Source organism: Metopolophium dirhodum, chromosome 4, assembly GCF_019925205.1.
Source record: "Metopolophium dirhodum isolate CAU chromosome 4, ASM1992520v1, whole genome shotgun sequence".
Taxonomy (NCBI): domain Eukaryota; kingdom Metazoa; phylum Arthropoda; class Insecta; order Hemiptera; family Aphididae; genus Metopolophium; species Metopolophium dirhodum.
The window spans coordinates 15,007,974-15,023,336 of NC_083563.1; the positions used below are offsets into that span (position 1 = coordinate 15,007,974).

At 31.4% G+C, this 15,363-nt stretch overlaps 1 protein-coding gene across 1 annotated transcript in view; it reads right to left on the reverse strand.

Annotated features, from left to right (window-relative positions):
* The window catches only part of LOC132942584 (cardioacceleratory peptide receptor), a 237,445-nt gene that overhangs the window by 59,455 nt on the left and 162,627 nt on the right, over positions 1 to 15,363 (reverse strand). The window contains exon 5 of the mRNA XM_061011133.1: positions 6,247 to 6,304. The gene's annotated coding sequence lies outside the window, so the exon portion shown is untranslated. The remainder of the gene's footprint in view (positions 1 to 6,246; positions 6,305 to 15,363) is intronic.

The window sequence follows — 15,363 nt, forward strand, 5'->3', positions numbered from 1 at the left end:
GCTTTTTAAAATTTAATCCATAAGACGTGTTGATTAAAATGTTCACACGATGAATGTTCCATTGTTCTGTGTTATATACAAAAGATTTTTTAAATTATAATTCACTACCAAGATTCTGCACTGTTGGAGATTGCAGACGTGCATAAAAAATAATCACAGGCACATCGTAGTAACAGCTTTCACTAGAAAATGCATAAACTATTTTATAACATTTTATTTTTATTATTTATTCCAACGTGAAAATGTACCTAATAGAATTTTAAAGACTGCGGCTTTAGTTGTGAAAATAATATATATTATAATCGCTTAGAATTTTCAGAAATGTGATTCGTACGATTTACATAATTTGAATAAATTTATAACTTATGAATTATATTATATAGGATTTATAATGAATCCCATTCAAAGGATCGAGATGTATAATATATTGTTATGCGTACCAGCTATTACATGTACCTTGTTTCAGCTACTGTAAAATATATATATTGTTTTAACAAACGAAAATTCCTATGATGGTTATAATATTATAATTTTGTACTTGTTAAATATAACCGTAGCCTGTACAAGCACAATATCACACCTAATTATTATATGTTTTTGTTCAACTCCCGCGTTCGAATAATATGTAATATGGTAATCATCATCACTATACAAGACATGTCTAGTTTATTGAGCGCGCGCTTTATAAAGACAGTAGGCACTTATACAATATGTATAAAGTATAATATTATACTGTCAGAAACAATAATTGCATTATGCTTTATTACGCACACGAACAAACTAAACGGATTCGGTCAACGACTGCAGAAACATCGTAGTAATATTATTATCGTATATAATATTCCATCAATATAGAAGCTGGGTAAAAAAAAAGTGGAAAAAAAATAATGTTTTTAAAATATTATACTCTTCGCGTGTAATATGCGAACAAGCCCGTTGGTGTGTCGTTCACGTTTTGTTTTTAATTCAGTGCAACTGTGCCGTACACTCGTACCGCTTCTCTATTTTGAAAACAAATTATAATTAAAAATAATACGCAATAAGTGTATAGGTCGATTCGTCCGAACCTTAAAAACAATACCAATATTACAATACCACCCGACAGCTTACACACTACGTCGTGTAGGTATTACTTTAGTACACACGCCCTCAACTATTAAATATTTTGTGCGAGTAGAGTCGTTCTCTGTCAGTATGTCCAACACGTCACGTCTGTCTGTACACACGTCTATTATCTTACACACGGGTAGCGCTTCGGCGGAAAACCTTTTAATTTATTTCCACGCCGATTGCATCGAAGCGAACTTCATCCAGCCTGCTACCGTTAACACTTATTATAATAATATTATGCTACAGACATTATTCTTGGGAGTAATTCGATTTGCACTCGCGTCGTGTCGACAAAATTAGTAAAACGCAGTAACGACGGCCCGGGAAATGGCGCACAACTATAATAATATAATATACGCGTGACGGCTTCTCAACAAATATCTAATTGTTCTGAGATTAACATTGTGCGACCGTAATAGCATAATCATTTTATATTGGTGTATGGCCTAATAAAATTAATTATTTATCACATTTTATCAAACGTATGACTGATAACCGCATCATGATTGTACATTTCCAATGCATTAATAAACATTGACAAAACTTTCTCGACAACACCATAGTGTAGGTATTTATTTATATGTACGATAGTATACAGACACTAGTATAAAATAATATGATAGGTTTAGACGTTTAGTTGTACGAAAAAACTGTGTTTGTTAAAATTCCGGATCAGAAATTTTTTTTATATCTATATAATATATAACCTATGACGCGCATATGTGTGTGTCGCGCGTGTGTTTATCACACACGCAAAGTATTATTTTCAGACTATATAATATATCATCGCCACTCCGATATTTCCGTTAAATATAGGTAATATTGGACACGGTATGATATTTATTATTATATAGGTACGTTATGCCAAACTGGCAAACTACATAATGTGGTATACTTAGATTTTAAAAATAAATCATTCTACTGACACCGCATAATATCATAATATACATTATATACTTACTTATATAATAATATATACGGAGTGTCCCACCATTTTTTCCCTCTTCAATAACTTTAATTTTGTATTTCATCCTGTATATTTTTTCTAATGATATTTTTGCAAATTATGGTTATTTATTGGATGACCTAATTAATTTTTATTATTATTCAAATTTTGGTAAACTTAATCTTAAACAAATTATTTGTTCTTATGTTTTGGATTATTTAAAGTTCTGACTTATGAGTGGTTTATATAGTATGGGTAGTCGGGTATTTAATCATTAATTTCCATCAGTATTATCATAGAGTTTGAATATTTAATACAAATTAGGTATGTACCTACTACCTAATAATGTTATGTTATAATAATGTTTATCAAAACAAAACCGATCGACTAACTCTTGGAAAACCTCGATACCACCACGGGCCAAACCCGTTGCCATCATACAGTTTCTAAATATTACCAATTTCTTTAACAACATTTAATATCGTATAAAATGTACCATTCTAATACTATACAAAGTTTTGTATTCTATCTCCTTAAACTAGGTTAAATGTAATATTCTAATTTCCAAATCAACACAAAAATGTATTCAAATTAAGACATGAACAAAAATTAATGTTATTCAATATAGATAACTATATTGCTGTACAATAATTATAAATTATAATGTAGGTAATAATTATTAACTAATAGTATTTGGAGTTAAATATTCTATTAAAATCGTGTCTATATATAGGCACTGCAGCCTACTTCTTGTAATTTTGAACTAAAACTAAATATGTTTATCCCTCTTTCCGTTTATTCATTAAACAATTCACAGTAACAGATTTAAAAAAAAAAAATATTTGAAATAAAAAGTTGGTGCAACGCAGCGGGACATAGCCTCTGTACAAATCTACAGTCTCAGTATATTATTATATTGTATTTCGACGATCGGTGGCAGAATTTGAACATGTATATGTGTCATAGTGATTTAGACGCGGGATTACCGCATCCTGGTATACGGTATATAAATTATACTATTCGCGGTCAGCAATCCATATACGCGTAGATTATGGCAAATCGAGATTGAACGCCTGAATAGAAGCCATTGCACGTTTTGGTGTAAATATTATTTCACGCAGTTTGGCGAAATCTATACAACACGATCCAAATGTACAAATTACTCAGTTTTAGTAAAAGATCAAAACCTGCAGCTTGCAGCACGAATTCAAAATATGTCAATTAAAGTAATTAATATTGAATATCACGTTAATACATTTCTTATTAACCGCCCCCCCTCCCGACTTAAATTAAAGAGGATGTATAATCTTGTCTTAAAGAAGGAAGAGGACTCAGTCCCCCGCACCGTAACCCCACTTTAATCACTAGCGGTACACTAGTATTTCAGCGAACCCCACGCTCTACAGTATTGTGATTAATTAATATTATAAAAGTGAGGAATTCTCCATCGGCTTTCTGCTATAATATACATGCTGTATAATATACAAGTACTATAACGAATGTTAGTGACTTGAGTACAGCCCTAGTACATTACGATAATACAGATGGTAAGTATAGCTATTATAATTTCAGAAGTTTGAAAATTGTAGACATTTCTTGAATTTCTTTGGAAAATTAATTGAAAAAAATAAATATTTCTGACCAAAAAATAAATCACAACTCTGATCACACTTGTATTAACCAAATAAGTTAACTGTAGAGAACCAAAAACAGTACCTATTACACAAGGTTTCACTTCCAAATTAGAGAAGCTAAAAAATAATACATTGAAAAAATGTAACGTATTAAGGTAAACAGCCAACTTAACTAACAGCTTATCGAAACTTGCAACTTTTTTAATTAGTTGAATCTTTATTTCCGTGAAGTTGACCCCCCGACTTTGTCCAATCGATTCAAAAATTACTAAAATCTAGTAATTTGATTTTTATAATTTTTATTTTTGAAAATAAATCATTATAATATATGGTGGAACAAATTTTGGTAAAAAAAATACGTAAAATTTTCCAAAAATTAAAATGTTGATTTGTAAAATTAATTTCTAAATATTAGCATACTTTTCAAATCAATCGGATAAGTCGAGTGGCTAAATTCATGTGCATTGCATCTATATAATATTATAATAGGTACTAGGTACCTAAAATCTACAATTCTTAAGTCTTGGCAATTTAGTTCATTCATTAAAATGATATTTTTTGATTCTTCATAATATGTATATTAATATACAACTATAATAGTACAATACATATAGAACACATTAATATACTGTATAGTATTGGAAAAATATAATTATTTGTATAATTTATTATTGGTACTAACAATATTGTAAGTTGCTCCTTTACATATCTCGAATATTTGTTATTGGATTTCCAAGTTGTCTGTTTTTAATATCCAATTTCATTTTGGTTTGCCTTTAAGGCTATATTATATTATCTGCATTATATACAATATATCTATATAGTATGTGCAGCGAATGGGAGAAAGTTTATGTTTATTTCCAGGAACCCTTCCAATTTAACCAATAAAAAAAGAGATGACAAGATTTTTCGGACTCTAGAGCAATGGTTCTCGAATAAAATAATAATAATAAAAACAGAAAAAAACTATTGACATAAAAATTGTGGGCGGCAGTCAAATCACATAAAGAAGACGCGCGTAAAGAAGAAAAAGAGAAATAATAATATAACCTAAAAACCGCGCATCACGCTAGTCATTATTATCATTTATGGAACGGCTTTTTGTACGGACAAATAATAACTATAAAAAATTTAATAATCATGTTGTAAGTAAACTTTACTGAATGCGCGCTGCAATAATCGTTTAAAGATGTCTCTCTCTTTCTCTCTCTCTCTCTCTCTCTCTCCCTCTCCCTCTCCCTCTCAAAAAATACTAAAAATGTACATTTCCTTAAAACACTTCTGCGCTATATAATAATATACATAACATGTATACTTGAATTACTTTGTTCATCTTAACTTCCACGCGTCGGGAGGGTTTTCTTTAAGCAAAAATGATTGTTTTATAACCACCGCATAATGAGAAAACGTTGTCGACTTCGTTAATCGAATCGTTGTTATACAGAAAAACAGATTTTATTTGGTAATTTTCGTAAAATTAAACGGCTAAGGGGTAGATAGCGAGTACAATACAATCACAATAATTATTATTTTATAGTAATAACACATAAGTATTAAATACGCGCACGAGGCCACTAGGGTGGTTTTTGCATATTCTTTTCACATATAACATAAATACATAATAGCTAGGTAGGTCTGACTCATAATAATAACAAATATTTCGTTATACTTATTATGACATTGCCTTACCTCCTGTAGCATCGTAGTGTACTTGTGTCTACGTATATAATATATACAGGTACATAAATATATACCTATACGATATTAATTATACAGCCGAGTCTCAATAAATCAAATCACAGGGGGAATAAAAATAAATTCTACTTGTGTGTTTTTCGAGTTAAACACCTCAAATACAACTTATTAACACTTCAGGGGGGCAAGACTAACTGGTTTTCGAGTTGACGAGTTTCGAGTTATCGCGACTAGACTGTGTATTATGTAGTGTTCTTCGTATAATATTCTATAATTTTATTATATTTTCGAGGACTTCAAACTTATATTGCTTGTAATATATTTGCGCTGTACGTGTAATGCAATATAAATATGTTTAACGCATGCAGCTGCAGGCGAGACACCGAGCTTTCAACTCGATGTTGTGATACTATACGAAGCGTTAAATTATGTTAACTTATGCGAAAATCGTGCGAACACGCGTAGCCCCTAATGATTTAATAATAATAATAATATTGTATTTTGTAAATAGGTAATCTTCACAAGTTTTGTGAATATTGCTTCCGCTTCTTCAGGCATATTATATCGTTCAGGTGGGATATAACGTGCATGTAAAATAGTGAGGGCAATGCGTTTTTTAAAATAACATATAATCCGCATTCACGTCTCGTTTAATCATCGCGATCGTTATATATTATGCGTGCAAATCCGAACGATCAACCAGACGAAAACATATATTAAATTTATGATTTTTTCTGGCTATCACGTTTGAAAAGTATTTTTCATGTTGCATCGGTTTCTATTTAATACCATATTTTATTAAAATAAATATTGTTACAACTATTATTAATTGTTATCAAACAGACAAAAAATAAAAAATACCTTTTTTGCAATGATTTGATCCTTGAATATTGTTTATTTCTGCTGCAGCTATCGGAATCTGAAATCAACGATATGATAGTTGAAAACATAATTATTAATTCGCCAATATAATTTTGATAAATAAATGGAAATAATTTAAATCTATGGCAATGTCACTGGAATTTCGAATGTTTGTTTTCCTCGAGGAATCATATACTTAATATTATCTATATTTTACAATAATATTTACTTTCGTATCGAACGCATTTATCATCATCACTTTAACCTTGTACGAATATCATATATTATTATGTATGTGTATGTGTACTGTTTACTGTGTAAGTTATATTCATTTCCTGCATCCGCCTCTTTGATGTATTTTTCCAAATAACGTTTACATTAAATACGCCGTTCATAATAATATACTGTTTGTGGGTAAAATAAATAGAACGAATTTTGATAAATTTGTTTTCACAGTGAAACCTCCCAAAATATAGATAAATACGATTTCATTTCAAAAATCCAACGGTATATTACTATACAGTATTCGTTCCCATGTAGAGGTACCTTTACCGCTGTAATATATTATTATAATATTTGCACGTGTTTCTTTAGTCGACACACGACGTATAAACGGACGGTCTAAAGTAAATCCCGAGAGTTCTCTATTACAAACCACTTTTTAAGTTATTCTTTCTAAATTTTACAAAACAAAATTTATTTTCACGTTTATTTTTATCGACACTGCATTTCAGAGCTTGTAATATTATAATATATAAATATGTTACATATATCAATGTTAGTTTATTGAAATTGCGACGTTTTAATTATAAATTGTTCACTTATTATATTATGTAGAAAAAAAAGTTAATTTGGAAAAGCGTGCTTTTTAAATTGTAATTGAATGTTCATGATAATATATTATATAGTGTGGTATAATAGTATTCTATTAATTGCAGACGATATGAGCGGATAGTTATAATAATCGTTTTACGTGGCGATTAAAAACAACATATAATATAATATACGCCTCATAATCGTATATTAATATTGCATATAAAATGAACTGTATATTAATAAACCGATATGCAGATTATTAATCGAAGGAATCGTACGACAGGATTCAATAAATCGGTGTACACAGTTTAGCATATTATAATATTATTATAACACACTCGCGTGCGTTATACTCTTCGCGGCAATATTCATAATAATAATAACAATAATAATAATAATATATAAAGTGGAATATTAACCTGTTGCAATAATTAGTACGCGCGCGTGAACGCGTTTTGATGTTCGTGCAAATTGCTTTTATTCGGATAAGGTCGATGCCTATGTGATTAGCCTTGTTCGGTATAGGGGAAGAGGGGTGCAATAAGTGGTTTATGTGCCTAATAATGTTTTTTAATACGCACGCGGCAACAATAATAATTGTATAAAACCGTTCAGGAATGAATGTTTCTCAACTCTCTTACAACTGCGATTATAACTTATAATATTATATTTTATGGGTACAACTTTTGATGTAGGTAGGTATATTGTATATTATACGTGCAGATATTTACTAATGTTATCGTTACGAGTTACGACAGATTATGAGGCACTTACTATAATAATATTATACTCTTTGATCTCATTTGTATCATTAAGTTCAACTCGTTCTTAAGCGTTATTTTTTTAAATCGATGTTCCGAGAAAAAAAACACCATACGTATAGGTATAATACGTTATTCGTGAAAAAAGTCGCTCCTCCCCTGTAATATTATTTTAGTATTGCAGCAATTAATCGGATGTAACATACAATATTATATGTTCTGTACAATCTGAATCCCACGCGGAGTGCCACAAATGATGTTCGTAAATATATATATATATATAATAATTATTACATAGTATTATACACTATAAACATAGTATTTAGTACGAAGTTGTGCCGGCCCCATTTAGTCCGATGAGGGTCCAGACGGTCGGCTATGACGGCTGCTGCTATACTGCCGACGATGATCATTACTAATGCAGTCGTGTCGGTCTCGCGTTCTTGCTAAATAAATAATATACTATATAGATGATAATAATATATAATATTATATAATATCAATGCTAACTGTCGTGCCGGTCTGTTCGAACTGATATTTTTATGATGCGTCGTGTCGTTCAGCACATCGAATTTATTTGGATAAACGAGACGTTTTTTTCTCATTTTATGTTCGCTATATAATATACGCTTCGATTTTACGCGAATATTTGTTTTTTTTTTTTTTTATTATTCCACGACGTCGTTATATTTTATGTCCGCCGCGTTAAGTCCCGGCAGTACACGCGCACGCAAAACGTTTTCCGATTGTTTTTTCCTTCTCTTCACGCGCGCGCGAATACCACCGATTGCAGATGGATCTCTGCACGAAATGGGGGAGAGTTTATGTCGGCCTAATAGAGCATATATTACCCGGAGATCGGGTTAATTGATAACTTGGACAGTCGCCAGAGAACTTGTCCTCGCCTAATGGCGGATAATAACATACGTATACACACACACGCTCGCTATTATTTTCTCGAGACTCGCGATAGCGTTCGTTCGATGATATGTATTACCATAAAGCGTCTTAACCGCATCGATTATCCTATGTGTATACATATTGTATACCGCGGGCACCACGCGCGACGGTCGATGAATAGCACGCCGTTTTATATTTTCAAACGATTTAAATACGCGGGCGATATCGCCGGTGACGAAGAAACTCGCAAATTGAGTTTGCGTTTTTCGTTTCACACAATATTATTATATAAAATACGTCGTATCCGATTCTTATATCCCGCGACGATTATATAAGACACGTTTTCCAATGAATAATAATTACCTACAAGTATATATACTGTGTTTCACGTACAGAGAACTCATCGCGGAAACGCACTTATATACGTAATTTATTTTTTTACGTTACAATATACGCATGTATGAGGTTGTATTCGGCGTATACAACGCGTGTGCACTTTGCGCACATACAATGTAATAATATTTTAGTGACAGTGTTATAAACGTCGAGGAATATTATCCGCTACGCGTGCTGAAAGCAACAGGTGCACACATAGGCACTGCAATGGGGCGTGTATATAGTAAATTAAATTATTATATTATATGCTTTCGACAGCTTAAAGTTTTACGAGTGTACGCTTGCCGGAATGGCTTAATATGACGTATATAGGTACACCAAAATATGTACGCAAATCAATCATTGAAATACGTGACATTCGTTATAATTATTATATAAAGTCGTTGGTAAATTTCAAATGTAATTTACTCGATGGTGGATAACTGAATATATTTAACAAATCAAAAACTGCTTTAAACATAATACTAGTATAATATTATGTTTGGTTTGTAAAGATTAACGTCTGCGTTAAAAACTATAAGCTGAAAATATAATTAATTATTCGCCGTTTACTGTAGAAGGTACATAATATATCTAATGATATCATACAGTGTCCAAGTACTGTAAAATGTTAACAATATGTCCACTATTGAATAAAAAATTATTATACTTATAATAATCATTATAGTCAGCAAAAAGTGACGGGTTATTCGCCTTAAAAAATAAGGTCACATAATGCATTAAAAAGGTTAAACGATAACATAATAATATCATAAAGTATTATCTTGTATTTTTTCGCCTTTTGGAGTTTAGCGTCAGTTTAATATTCCTTAATTGTACTTATTTTTACCGATGAAAATATAATACGAAATGTTATATTTCTAGTAAAATAAAAATTGAAAAATATTACTGTAACTTTCCGGTGATTAATTTAAATTTAAAGGATCTATTAAAATGGTTTTTCTCTGTTACGTTTTGAGCTTAATTCCAGATTTTTGGAATATTACATTTTGATTATTCCCACTCACTTCAGTCCGATATCGTGGATACCACCAAATTATTATTTAAAGAAAAACATTCGTTAATTTTAAAAAAGTTTCTGTAAATTATTAGGTATGTTTATTTTCAATTGCACCCATGATTTATAATACTATAATGATGACTTTATAATATGACTCGTCAAAGATACATAAATCATTTAACCATTCAAGGAAATTAACATATTTAATATATTTACGTATATTTTATATAACTTTTGTATTTGTTTATAATCGTATTATATAATCGACCCGACCGCAGGGAAAACATTTTAGATTTTTAACATACCAATTTGTTATTTATGTTTTTTAGAGTTTCAATTCGTTCTGGTTCAGTACAATATACTTTAATTGAAAACGGAAAAGTCGGTCAATATTAGCTCTGGTTAAAAATAATATTTTTAATTAGGTTTTCGCACCGAATGTCTGTATACCTAAATGCGGAGAGCAGCATTAAAAACCACTATTGCGTTTTGATCCTAGTTATAAAATAATGTTTACTATAGTATGATATCTACTTACTAACTGATCATTCAATTAATAGTGTATGCCATAAAAATTCTACATTTTTTTAAAGTACCTACTAGTAAAACTACAAATAATTATGCGTTGTAAACTAATTAACCGCTACCTGCAGCAGCTGTCATCACTTATCATAACGTGATTTCTATAATGTTTGTATATTAAACTTTAATCACTCTGTAGTAGGTCATAAAGCCATTAGCCATAAAAAATATGATACGGAAATCCAAGCACGAAAACCAGTGTAATAATAATAATATGTTTGCAAATGTATCAACTGTCCTAGCCCCTAGGTCTCCGCATCAGTCTACGTTATTCAATCGAGTGGGCTTCGGCGTTGACACGTTTTTAATAAAAATTGCGTTCGTTCGTGTCGTTCGTTAACGCGTACCTATAATAGTAATATCATTGCTGAGATACCAAGTCGTATATTCTGTAACATTCCGTGTTTGCGTGGCCGAAGATATGTTTCAATGACTTATAAGCACCTCCGAACGAACGAAATATGGTAATATAAAGTTAGCTCCTCGCAGTATAATATGTGTACAATATAATCGTATAGCCGTATAATATAGGAGATACCCATCAACCTATAATATGGTCGGTAGCCATTTCAAATACATGACATAGATAAGAAATAACTTTTGTTCTGTTCAATATTATATCATTTAAGTTTTTTTTTTAATTTGTGAACAATTTGATTGCTATTTTTAAAACTTGTATTAGGATGTTCAAATTGGTTTGCGATAAACTGGAGAAAAATATTACCGGCGCGTGCTTACTGCTTATACATTAATAATACTATGCTTATAGGAAGTTAGGTAAAGTTACGAGACGATCAACTGTTGGTGCCATAAACAATACACAGCACATAATATTAAAGGTTGTCGATGCCGACTCACAATATAAGTAGCCAAAATACCGGGTATAATGTTATCATACAACGTACATTATAAGATTTAATATTATATGGTTTAATATTTGCAGAAAAATAAACTTATGATCCTATAGTTGAAAAAAACGCGTGGAAGATAGGTAACGAAAAGTACCATTCCTTTTTTTCTCGTTTTGGAGGAAAATGGTCCTGCCCACTATTATACACACATCTAATTATTTAAAACGATATTTTCGGGGTGATAATGAGGCTTTTTGGCGATATCTGCCGGGAATATATTATTATAAAATGTATTATTAATATATTATGTTATTGATTCGCCGTGGCGGTATGCGAAAACGACTATGCGCATAATAATATGTACAGGTACGCATCGTCAGTCCATCGGTTTGGGTCCGTGCCATACATTACGTGCACTGCCGCTGCCGACGTTCGGGGCGCGACCACAACACTATAATATTATTATATGTAGGTACGCATGTGCTCGTTTAAGGACGTTAACGTATTACCATTATTGTAGATCAAAAGATACGGAATACCATAAATAAAATAGTAATACGACGATGATCCAGCTGACAATATAATATAGTTATAGGTTCGCTAGTCCGGGACGACCGAAACAGAAGTCTAACCACAAGTCGTAATCATAGTCGCATGTTTATGTTATATATTATTATATGTTTAGTTTCAATAATATAATGGTATAGTACCTACGAGCGTTTTCAAATTACGTATTATAAAATATTATTATATAGATAGGTAAAAATGTACAATACTGCAGGTATAACACGATTTATCGATTACAGTTTTTGCGGCTTTCAGATCTCTAGTCTCTGAAGGGTTTTCATATTATTTTGCAATGCTGTATATATTAATGTAACATATAATACTATTATGCAGACCGAGGTACAATATTTTTCAAAATAATACGTTACGTGCCCGCCCGTATCAGTAGTTGTGAGGAGGGGAGAAAATATTATATTTACTACGGTAAAATAAACCTAAACAGCTTAATCCGTGAAAAAATAAATTGTTTCGTTTAATAAAAAGTTGTAAAATAATATAACATTTTAAAAACGAATTGGCCCGAAACTCTATAATAAAAAATGTCCGTGATACTGTAATTACCTTCCACAATACATTACAGCTGATGGAAGTACATTATATAAATATATTTTTTTTAGCCATTGCGTTTAAATAATTCATTGGTATTCGCTGTACTAGATAACCTCCCACCCCCCAAAAAAAAAAAATTGCTAAAATATCGTGGGCAAATCGTATTTCCTCCCGCCGCGTAACCTCATGATAATAATATGACCTACCTACATATAATACGAAATTATTATAGAATAAAATATACAATAATATATAGTTCCTACCTATATAATAATATGTCGGATTGCATTTTTGTGTGTATTCGCCTGGCACACTATACAGACATTTAACATTCTCGTGCACATTGCACGCGCATAGGTTACCTATATAATATATTATAATAATGTGTACATTATCATAAGAGAGCGCGTAATATATTATAATGACATTGTAATGTCAATCATCGTCGATCACGGCGGCGGCGGCGGCGGCGGTAACCGCGGCAGCTGCGGTATCATTACCTGTTATATACCTGCAGAATATACGCGCATACACATGATTATTATATGGTCGATTTGCATAGAAACACGTAATTTCATGATTATTGGGTTATTATATCCGCCCGCGGTATTTGAAGTGTATATTGTGTACGACACTATCCGGAGTCGGACTACGCGTACACGACGAGCCGTCGACGAGAGAATAAGTTATTCCGTTTCGTACGTGATTCAAATACACCGTAGTCGTATATATATATACGTATTAATTCAATTTGAAGATATATCACGCGATGAATGAATAATGTATATTGACTCTGCCACCGCCGCAGCATAAAAACTGCCCCCAAACATTTCCATTTTCTACATAATATTATAATACAAGTACCCATACGGGGGAAAATAGCGTATTATAATATTATTATAGGTATTAAATAAAAGCGATTCACACACGACGGTCCTTGTCGCTAAATCATAATATTCGCGTGTTAATATTTGTGTATAACATTATATAATGTTATATTAGGTAGAAGTAGAAGGTTAACCCAATCACCCTTGACACGTCGATAATGAATCTGCAGGTATAATATTAGGTATGTATGTATTTTAGTTTATTAGAGAAAATACAAAATATATTGTATAAAAAAAAAAATTACGCAAATAAGGTAATGTGTAAACGAATAAACGATTTGTTCTTAAACGCTCATATTTTATAGTGTTTAGTCACATCATCGCCTGCAATGGAGTGCGTGCTTATAACATTATATACATATTTATTTTTCCATCTACCGGTTACCATACTTTGTAATGGTCTTTTGAACACGGGCACACGCTGAAGTCGCTTTTATATAATAATAATTTAGTTGATAATAATGTTTGTAAATTGTATTCATACAGTATATTTCAATAGAGTCAATATATATATATTATATATTATTTGCCCTGCTGACACTGTGTGTAGTGTTCAGAGTTTGTTTTTTTTTCCTTTTGTGCGGCTTAAAATCTTTTCCTATTTAAGAAGATCGCCATTATAAGGATTTAATGTGTTATTTTAGGTGTAAGTGGAAAAGTTTAAATTGATGTATACATTTTACGGGACTCGGTTTAAATACGTATCGCGACCCAGAGTTAAATAATTGAAACGAAGGGTCATTTCGCACTGGGATAATAAGTTTTAGAATAAAACAAAAACTTTTCATGAAAATTCAAACAATTCACGTTTTAAACAAGTTATACATAGGTATATAATATTATAAGGAAAACAAGTGAACATTTCAACAAAACGAAATCCGGCGGAAATAGGAGTTTAAAATATGCATTTTCATAATTAATTTCTTAATTGCCTATATTATATAAAATATAAATATCGAGCTTATTAACTAATTTTGAAAGCACACTCACACAGTCTGAGTCACAGCAGTATCTATGTATATAGCAGTCGATAATTACGATCGTGGGTATAATAATATAAGACGTGTACTTACATATAAGTGTTAAAAATATATAATATTATTATACAACACTGTCGAAGTACGCGGTAATCATTATTCATTGCAATCAACGCGTCTCGACCGAATAAATTTGAACATTTACGTCGAACGATTTCGAACTTCGTTACGTCCTGTCCAGATATAGTGTAATTGCACATGTTTGCCCGTTCGCAGTTTGCGCTGAACTCGACACGCGATCAGACAACCATGTAAATGGAAAAAACGTTTAGGGACTCCCCGTCAATAATAAATGTATACCTAATGTTTTAAATCAATCGAACAACTTTTAAGTTTTAACTGCGCACTTTGAACGCTTTTTTTTTAAATGCGGTATTGAACACGTTTTTAATCTCGCATATATTCCGGAAACGTCGGTATATAATTTATTATACAGTCGAAGTTTCAACCTAAATAGTTTATTATTTATGGTTAAGCGTTTAAAGTTTAGTCGGCCGCGGCGTAGCGGCGGGTATGTACATAATATAAAGGATATCCACCAATATTGCTGTAGCGTCTTGTGGCAATCGAATCGTTTAAACTTTAAATAACTTTAAACGACGGTGTAAATATACCAAACCATATTGAATCGATATTTAATGGTAGGTACACATATTATTATATATACGAATTGCAGGTTTCAATATGCCTATCAAACATTGACGGAAAAATATTATATTTCCGAGTATAAAATTAAAAAAAAATAAATAGATAAATATACATTATATTATT